Source organism: Benincasa hispida, chromosome 9 (genome assembly GCF_027475165.1).
Source record: "Benincasa hispida cultivar pf3 chromosome 9, pf3_genome.v1.1, whole genome shotgun sequence".
In the NCBI taxonomy this organism is placed as follows: Eukaryota; Viridiplantae; Streptophyta; class Magnoliopsida; order Cucurbitales; family Cucurbitaceae; genus Benincasa; species Benincasa hispida.
In genome coordinates, this window is record NC_143486.1 from 62,472,670 (window position 1) to 62,482,100 (window position 9,431).

Below are 9,431 nucleotides of genomic sequence, written 5' to 3' on the forward strand. Positions count from 1 at the left end.
CAACCTATTTAAAAAGCTTACCACTCAAGTCCAAAACTAAAAAGAAAAAATAAATAAAAGACCAAACCCTAGAATTATCTAATCTTCATCTTCACATTTGAGTCCCCACAAAGTGCACCAAAATATAAACCATTTGGATATCTTCAACAATTCAATGAGAAAGTTCTTCGTCTATCTTCTTATTTCTCCCTCTAATCTTCTTCTTTTTTGTAATTTGAGTCACTTTTCTATTGCATTTTATTAACTATTGTACTTAAACATCTTAGATGTAGCTTTTCTTGTATTGTATTTCAGTATTTGTATTATATTTTGTGCTATTGTTGTCAACTTGTATCCTAAATTTATATATATCCTATATTTTTTTTAAGAAAAAGAAAATCTATCTTCAACGTGTCAATATCCCCAGTTTTTAGAAATATATATATTAAAAAAATTACGTATCCTTAGACGTATCCGTATCTTAATTTTTAGAAATTGACGAATCGCCATATTTGATCGTATCCGTATCGTATAATCGTATCTGTGTATGTGTTTCATTGGTCTTATCTCATAAGCTAGACACCACATATAGTGGGTAGTGTTGCATACGTAATAATGTATGCCGTATGTTCTTGACCTATAGTTTTGATATCTATGATAATCATTTTTAACTTGTTTCTTCATTATTTTCTCACTTTCTAACTATGAAAAGAAACAATTAATATTAACAATCCACTACTATTTATCTTATGTCCATCGACCTACAAATTATGAAAAGAAACAGTTAATATTAACAATTCATTACTATTTATCTTATGTCGACCAACCTACAAACTTTAAGTATAGTCCAACTAATTAACACATTATTATATACTTTTGTTATATGTTTACCTTGATCTCCACTTTGAAGAAGTCCTATTAATTAAATTTAAGATATTCTTCCATAATCTTTTTTTAATCCACAACAATTTAGAGTGGGAGAATTTAACCTTAAAAATGTCTATTTTATGTCAATTGAAGATCTTTTCATCATTCATTTTCTAATCGTAATTTACACATTTTCATTTTGTAATCGTACTTTACACAATTTCATTTTCGCCAATCTCATCCATAAATTTTTTTTTTCTTTTTAATTTGTTTTTATTGATAATAGCCAAAAGACATGTTCGACTTTAGGTTTAGAGGATGAATTGGATGCTAATGATGTTATTCTTTATAACGTTTCTGGTTTTCTTTAGTCTTTTCAACATTGCTATCTTACAAATATATATATATATATATAATAAAATAAAATAAAAAATTGGACTTTTTACTATTGTGGGACACAACCAGCAGATAAAAGCAAAAATTGGGTCCACTAAAAGCTAAATTTCTATAAAAATACTTATATATTTGTAAACAAGGAGACCCATTTAGACACAGAAAAAGCCATACTTCCTACTATAATTGACACCCCGTGACATATTTAGATTTATCTAAAACACAAAAAGTACTAGAAATTATATACTTTTTTGATATGTAATATAATTAAAACGTGAGTTATCAAACTTACAATTATATTAATAACTCCTCGAATCCTATTTTGGTTGTCCCTTGGTTTCAGGCTGCAAAGTCCCCTTTTCTCTATTGCAATTCTATCTCTTTGTAAATAGAATAAATCATTAAAAAAACTTTGTGAGAATTTCTGAACCTAATTTAAATGGCCAAACAGAATGCAAACAATCAGCAGAAATAAATCGAAAGCAGTAAAGAACACCAAGATATATAGTGGTTTGACCAGTTTGGTCTATATCCACTTTGAGAACCAGCTTGAATTAATTTATTAATGAGCAATAAAGGAGTTTTATAAATTACAGATAATCAATGAAATCACCAATCTGTAATTTTAGTATCCACTGATACCGAGAGATCCGCACATAACATCGCCTCTGATAACTGAGAACAACCCGTTGCAAAGAACAACCCAAAAATAGTGTGCTATCGCCTTTGACCGGCGAATCACGCGCAGGCCCATGCGTATCTCTCACTGCTGCCGTTCCACGGAAGAACCAGCGTGAAACCCACGCCCTCGCCGGACGGAAATCAATCTCGCTGGACACCTACGCCACCGTGCGGACGCTCGCCCACGTTAGACCCCATCACCCAAGGACAGCGGTGGACGTTTTGCTTCTGGCGGCACGTGGACTTTAGTGGTTCCAGCTCACCAGACGAAATCCCTAGGCGGCTCCCTCTTCTCTACAGTTTAGCAGCTGCGTTTCTTTGCTTCAAGCGGTTTCCTTTTTTCCAGCCCACAAAGGTCACGATTTTCTACCCTAAGTGGAGAAGAAAAGAGATATACAAAAATACCACTACTCAATAATTATGATAATGTCATTGGGCCTTTAAATTTCCAAAAACCCCAATAAAAGACCACTTAAAAAAACTTGTTATTTTCTACAAATCTCCCTCATAACAAGAATATTTAAGTATCAAGCTGATTCTCCAATCTTCCTATCATCAAGATTTAATATTCAGCCCATCTAATAGGTATTTGAACCTATGGGGTAGAATAACCTTTGTTAACATATTTGATAAATTCTCAACTGTATGAACTTTGACCAGTTCAACATCTTTCTGGTCCACAACTTCTCTGATAAAATGAAATTTGACATCGATATGCTTAGACCGTTCGTGATAAGATGGATTCTTCGCAAGATGAATAACACTCTGGCTATCACAACGGACGATAGGAATGAACTCCTGCGACAACAACTCACCAACTATCCTTTTCAACCACATTGCCTCTTTCACAGCTTCACCCACTGAAATATACTCTAACTCAGTAGTAGACAAAGCAACAACTGACTGTAGGGTAACCTTCCAACTGACCACATTACCAAACAAACGAAAAATGTGACCTCATAGAGACATTCTTTTGTCAAGGTCTACAACATAATTTGCATCTGTGAAGCCTTCTAACAGTGCTAATTTATCACAATCCCTGCTAAAACACAATGATACACTGACACTACCTTTCAAATATCGAAGTACCCATTTAACTGCATTTCAATGCTCCTAACGTCTCCTTCGATCCCCTCTAACAGTGCGTAATTAATTGATTATCTAACACTGACACCGGCACCGACTGATTACCTTACTGGGGCTCAATGAGTGAGCACTTTTGGACTAGAGTTTACTTCAGGAATAGAGGTTTTTGATGTAGTTGCGCATGTTTTTGCTTTTTTCATTGAGCCCAGGATTTGACATAAACCTACTTATCATATTCATAGCATATCCCAAGTCAGGCCTAGTACAAATCATCAAATACATAATACTTCTAACAACATTACAATGGGGAATATTAGCCATCTCTAACCCTTTTTGTTCAATAACAGGACACTGAGATGAAGAAAGTCTAAAATGAGATGCTAAGGGTGTCAAAACTGCCTTACAACGAGATATTATACTTCTCAAGCAGTTTATGCACATAACTCTCTTGCGAAATGGTTAACAAACCTTTCTCCTTATCTCTTTTCACATCCATGCCTAGGATCCTTTTCAGTTCACCTAAGTCTTTTATCTCAAATTCACTACTCAATCATTTCTTGAGATCATAGATTTCAGAATCCTTAGATACCAGAATCATATCATCTACATATAGAAGTAGATAAGTATATGTACCTTTCTGAGATAGTTTCCAGTACACGCAGGCATCATGTGAGCTCCTATGAAATCCCTGCTTCAAAATAAAGGTGTCAAACCTGATATACCATTGTCTCGACGATTGCTTCAATCCATAGATGGACCTGTGAAGATGACAAACCATGTCTTCCTTTCCTTTCACCTCATAGCCCTTAGGTTGAGCCATGTAGATCACTTCCTCCAATTCACCATGAAGGAAAGCTGTGGTGACATCCATGTGTTCAACAAACATATCAAAGTGAACAGCAATAGATAAAATTAATCGAATGGACGAATGCCTCACCTCCAGAGAGAAAATCTTATGAAAGTCAACTCCCTCCTTTTGAGTGTAGCCCTTGGCTACCAGTCTAGCCTTATACCTAGGCTTGCTGTCACCTCCTGTACCTGACTTGATTTTATAAATAAATTTTGACTGAATGAGTTTCTGATTAGGAGGTTTTGGAACCAATGACCATGTTTGATTCTTCTGCAACGAGAACAACTCTGCTTCCATAACATCCTTCCACTGTTCCTTCGAATCAGATACAATAGTCTCCTCAAAAGTAAGAGGCTCTGTTTTGAATACTGTTAACTGCACAAGGAAGAGCATAAGCAACTAAATCAGCATAACCATACCTCGTAGGATCTTGCCTCACTTGCTGAGGCCTGTCATGTGTATGCTGATAGATTTGTAGGTCACTGCTACTTGAGCTTTCTTCACCAAAAGCTCCCTCATCAATCAAAGTCCTTTGTAGTTGAGGCTGTCTACCATCAGAACTGGATGACTGATCTCTGGAATCACCTAAAGTAACTGATGGTTGTGCTTTAGAATCAATTCTAACCTCTGCCTGAACCTGACCAACTGTATGCTATTTCTGCTACTCTTTGACACGAAATGGCATCTCTGTTTCATTAAATGTCACATCTCTACTGATAATACATTTATTTATGCCCTCTTCCAAGCACCAAAGTTTATATCCTTTAACACCCTGAGGATAGCCAATAAACATACATTTCAGTGCCCTCTTATTCCGCTTCCCTTCCTTGACATGAGCATAAGCTGAACATCCAAACACTCTGAGATGATCCAAGCTTGGAGCTTTTCCTGTCCATATCTCTTGAGGAGTCTTTAGACCTAAAGCGGAAGACGGACTCCTATTAATAAGATAACAGGCTGTTTGGGCAGCTTCCCCTCAAAATTTCAAGGGTAATGAAGCATTTGTCAAGAGACATCTTGTATGCTCCATAATTATTCTATTGAACCTCTCAACTAAACCATTTTGTTGTGGAGTGTACGTAACAGTGAAATGCCTCGTAATTCCCTCAGATTTGCAAAATTTATCAAATTTGATCAAATTTGTGATTCATAAATTCCAAACCATTATCTGTCCTCAAATACTTTACCTCCCTACATGTCTGGTTCTCAACCTGATTTTTCTATTCAAGAAATTTCCTAAAAGCTTCATCCTTCTGTTTCAGTGGATACATCCATACCTTTCTTGAAAAGTCATCAATGATCGACATAAAGTATCTCGAACCTCCCATAGAATGTAACTTTGTAGGACCCCACAAATATGAATGAATATAATCCAAAATTTCTTTGATAGAATTCTTCCCTTTCCCAAACTTCACTCTGGTAGACTTTCCCATTATGCAATGTTCACAAAATGGGAGTTCAATGTCTTTAACTCCTCTAAGCAAACCTTGTTGTGAAAGAGCTTGCAAACCTCTTCCACTCACATGAGCCAATCTGTTATGCCATAACATAGATTTATCTGTTTCTTTCCCAGATGCAATAGCAGCACTACCTGAAACTGTAGTACCCTTCAACACATAAAGGCCATTCCTCAAGGTCCCCTTCAGCTTAACCAAAGAACCCTTGATAACCTTCAGAACTGCATTCTCAGATTTATAAGAATAACCTGCTCTATCTAATTCGTCCAGAGAAATTAAGTAATATTTGCTGCACTAGAATCCCCTGTATGCTTGCTACTTGATACTTCGTTGCTCTTATTCAAAACGCAATTTTTTCTAAAGTATCTTTCTTTATGACATAGGAAACACTTTTTACTTTTCCCTTTTGCTTTTGACCTAGATCTCGACTCTTTTCCTTTTCCTTCTTTTTCTCATTTCTGCCTCTGGCCATGAGTAACTCTCTCCTTTTTAATCTCGAGATTTCTCGTTCTCAAGGCATCCAACACTATATCCATGGACAATGAATCCCGTCCATATTTAATAGTTGCCTTAACTTCTCAATACGATTCTGGCAAAGAATTCAGAAGAATAACTGCTTTATTTTCATCCGACATCTTCTCACCGATGTTATTGAGATCAACTATAATCTTCTGGAATTCATCTAGGTTCTCTTCTAAGCCTTTACTTGAGTCCATCTTATATCCAAAGAATTTCTCTTTTAGATATAATTTATTTGGCAAGGACTTAGTCAAATAAAGACTTTCTAGTTTCTTCCACAACTCCACTGTAGTAGTGGCCTCATCTACTAGCCTAAGCACTCCATCTAACAAATATAGAATTATTGTTGAATAGGCCATCTCATCCATATCCCTTTTTTCAGCTTCTGTAATTGTTGGTGGAAGGTTATCTTCGTCTAAGATTTTGGCTACCTTTTGTTGTACCATAATAGCCTTAATATTTTTTTCTTTATAACCCGAAATCACCTTTCCCATCAAATTTAACAACTTCGAACCGTGTAGACATCGAAGCCATCTGTCAAATTAATTCCAACAAAAACTATCCCTGAACACAGAATATGCCAGCACACACTACCACACAACCTTTTTAGATCAACTGAAGCTCTGATACAACTTGTGAGAGTTTCTAAACCTAACTTAGATGGCCAAACAGAACGCAAACAATCAGTAGAAATAAATCGAAAGTAGTAAAGAACACCAAGATATATAGTGGTTCGACCAGTTTGGTCTACATCCACTTTGAGAACCAACTTGAATTAATTTATTAATGAGCAATAACGGAGTTTTACAAATTACAGATAATCAACGAAATCACCAATCTGTAATTTTAGTATCCATTGATACCGAGAGATCTGTACACAACGTCGCCTCTAATAACTGAGAACAACCCGCTGCAAAGAACAACCCAAAAATAATGTGCTATCGCCTCTGACCGGCGAATCACATGCAGGCCCGCGCGTATCTCTCACTGCTGCCGCTCCACGCAAGAACCAGCGCGAAACCCACGCCCTTGCCGTCGACCTCGCTCACCGGACATGCACGCCACCTCGCGGATGCTCGCCCACTCGGATCCCGTAACCCACGGACAACGACATACGTTTTTCTTCAGGCGGCACGTGGACTTCAGTGGTTACGGCTCACCAGACGAAACCCCTAGGCGGCTCCCTCTTCTTTGCAGTTCAGCAGCTGCGTTTCTTTGCTTCAGGCGGCTTCCTTTTTTCCAGTCCACAAAGGTCACGATTTTCTACCCTAAGTGGAGAAGAAAAGAGATATTACAAAAATGCCACTGTTCAATAATTACGACAATGCCATTGGACCTTTAAATTTCCAAAAACCCGAATAAAAGACCGCTTAAAAAAACTTGTTATTTTCTACAAACTTAATTTAATTAGCATGTTAATTACGAGGATGGAATACTATAAGAAATGGTTTAGTAGATAATATATATATATATATATATATATAAATTATCACTTCAAAAGTTGTTGATTGAACTTTCCACTTATAATACGTTGTTGAATGGCCTAAAGAAAAAAGTGCCCAAATATTAATACGAAAGAAAAAATACAAAATAAGCATAGCTCAAATAGGATGTAATGTCAATTTTGAAGTCGGAAGTTTGATTATTATTCTTTATATATGTTTAAAATATATACATACTAATAATACAAAAGGCGTAAAAGAACAAAGGCCTTTTTTTTTTTTTTTTTCCCCTAACAAGCATGTATTGCAGTTATTTTCTGTAAATAATATTATAAATGCTTGTCCTAGGCATTTTTGTATTAGAAATTTTCTATAAATATTCATGAATATCGATAATCCTTTATATATATTTCATCAATATTTCGAAATAATTTCATAGTTTGATAAAATAGTGTTAACCCAACACATCGATGGCACTAGCTCTAATGATAGGATGTGTGCTTCAGGAGTGTTTGTAAAAAATTAAAATAGTTACCACAAAGGTTTTCTATTTTTTAATTTTTAGATATCAATTAATTATCGATATATAAACTATTCAAGTAAGTGTAATTGACATGAATTTACCTCTTAGAGATTGGAGGTTGAATTCCCATCTCATAATTATTGTACTTAAAAGAAAAAAACTACTCCTTTTATTTTAAAAAAAAGTTCTACTATTAACTTGATATTTACGTCGAAGTTCATATACAATGTGACCAGTTGAAGTACACTTATTTTAATTATGATATCACTATTTCCAATTTTAGAATGTATAAAAAAGATTATAAACAAAATATTTTAACGGTGAAAAGCACTCATGATGAGGTTTCCTGAGCATATAATACGTTAGTTTTCTTGCTTAGTTTTATTCGTCAGTGCTTTTTATTTGTCTAAATTGTAGGAATAGAGATTTTGGAAGGGAATGGATGATAGCACCATAAAAGTACTATAATTATTAGCTTAATTTAGGTTTGTTTGTGAATTGTACATGTTTATCATCCCGTTTTGTAGGTATTGAACAATTAAAGGATAAAAAAGTCAAAGTCATTTGAAACAAAAATGAGACTTAAAAGAGTTAAATTAGAGCTTATTACCAAAATGCCCTCTGATCAAGCATTGCAACAATTGGGAGAGCACAACTCTAAGCTGGAGGACAGCAGTAGCTACGCATTGGAGCATTGCTACCATCCCCTTACGCAAATGTGAAGGCAATAGCTGCAATTCCGCCACACTATAGCATAGCTACCTTACGAATATTGACGGAAAAAATGAAGCTTAGCATGCACGCTTGCCCAATGCAAAATAATGCTACCTTTATCCTCGAGGTCTATGCTTTGATAGCAGCATTGCTCTGCTGCATTGAGCATTGCAACGCTACCCCTAATTATAAAAGAAAAAGTTCATTTTTCATCAAAAAGAAGAATAGGAAGATTTCGCTCGATTTTCACCAAACTTTTAGATCTTTGTCTTAGTTCTTCATCGTTTTCTCTCTTTCATTTAATTCACTTGTAATATTCTTGAAGATTCTTGTAAGAATGCAAGGCTAAGTCTTTCTTGTTTAGGTTTAGATTGAATCCTAATTTCTTAGTGGCGAGACTTTAATTTTCAATTCTTTGATGAATGCTTGCTGTAACTTTCGTTCTTGAATGATAATTCAACTTTCATGCATTGAAGTTATGAATTTTTGGCAAATTCTCTCTAATTCTTTGATTGCTAGGGATTTTTAACATGCTAGGTGTTTTTAATCTCAAAAGAGCAAGGTTAAAGGCTTCTAGTGTATGATTTAGGTTATCTAGGATAATCTTTTCCCAACACTCATGATTAGTAAATTTCAAGAACCATTGAATTAATAACCTAGATATTTCCGACTTGTTAATTCAACTTAGCTAGATTACTTTTCTATAATGTAGATGCTTGATTGATATGGACGCTATCGAACCCATGTAATTGAACCATCTAGGTTTATGAAGGAATTAATCATGAAACTAAGGCATGCATTTCTAGGCTTGTAGTGTGAATGAGCTAAGATAATAATTAGTAAGTATTTCATATAACTAAAGATCAAAGACTAACCAAGAAATCAAGAGGATTCCTAATCCCTAAACTAGATTCTTTTAA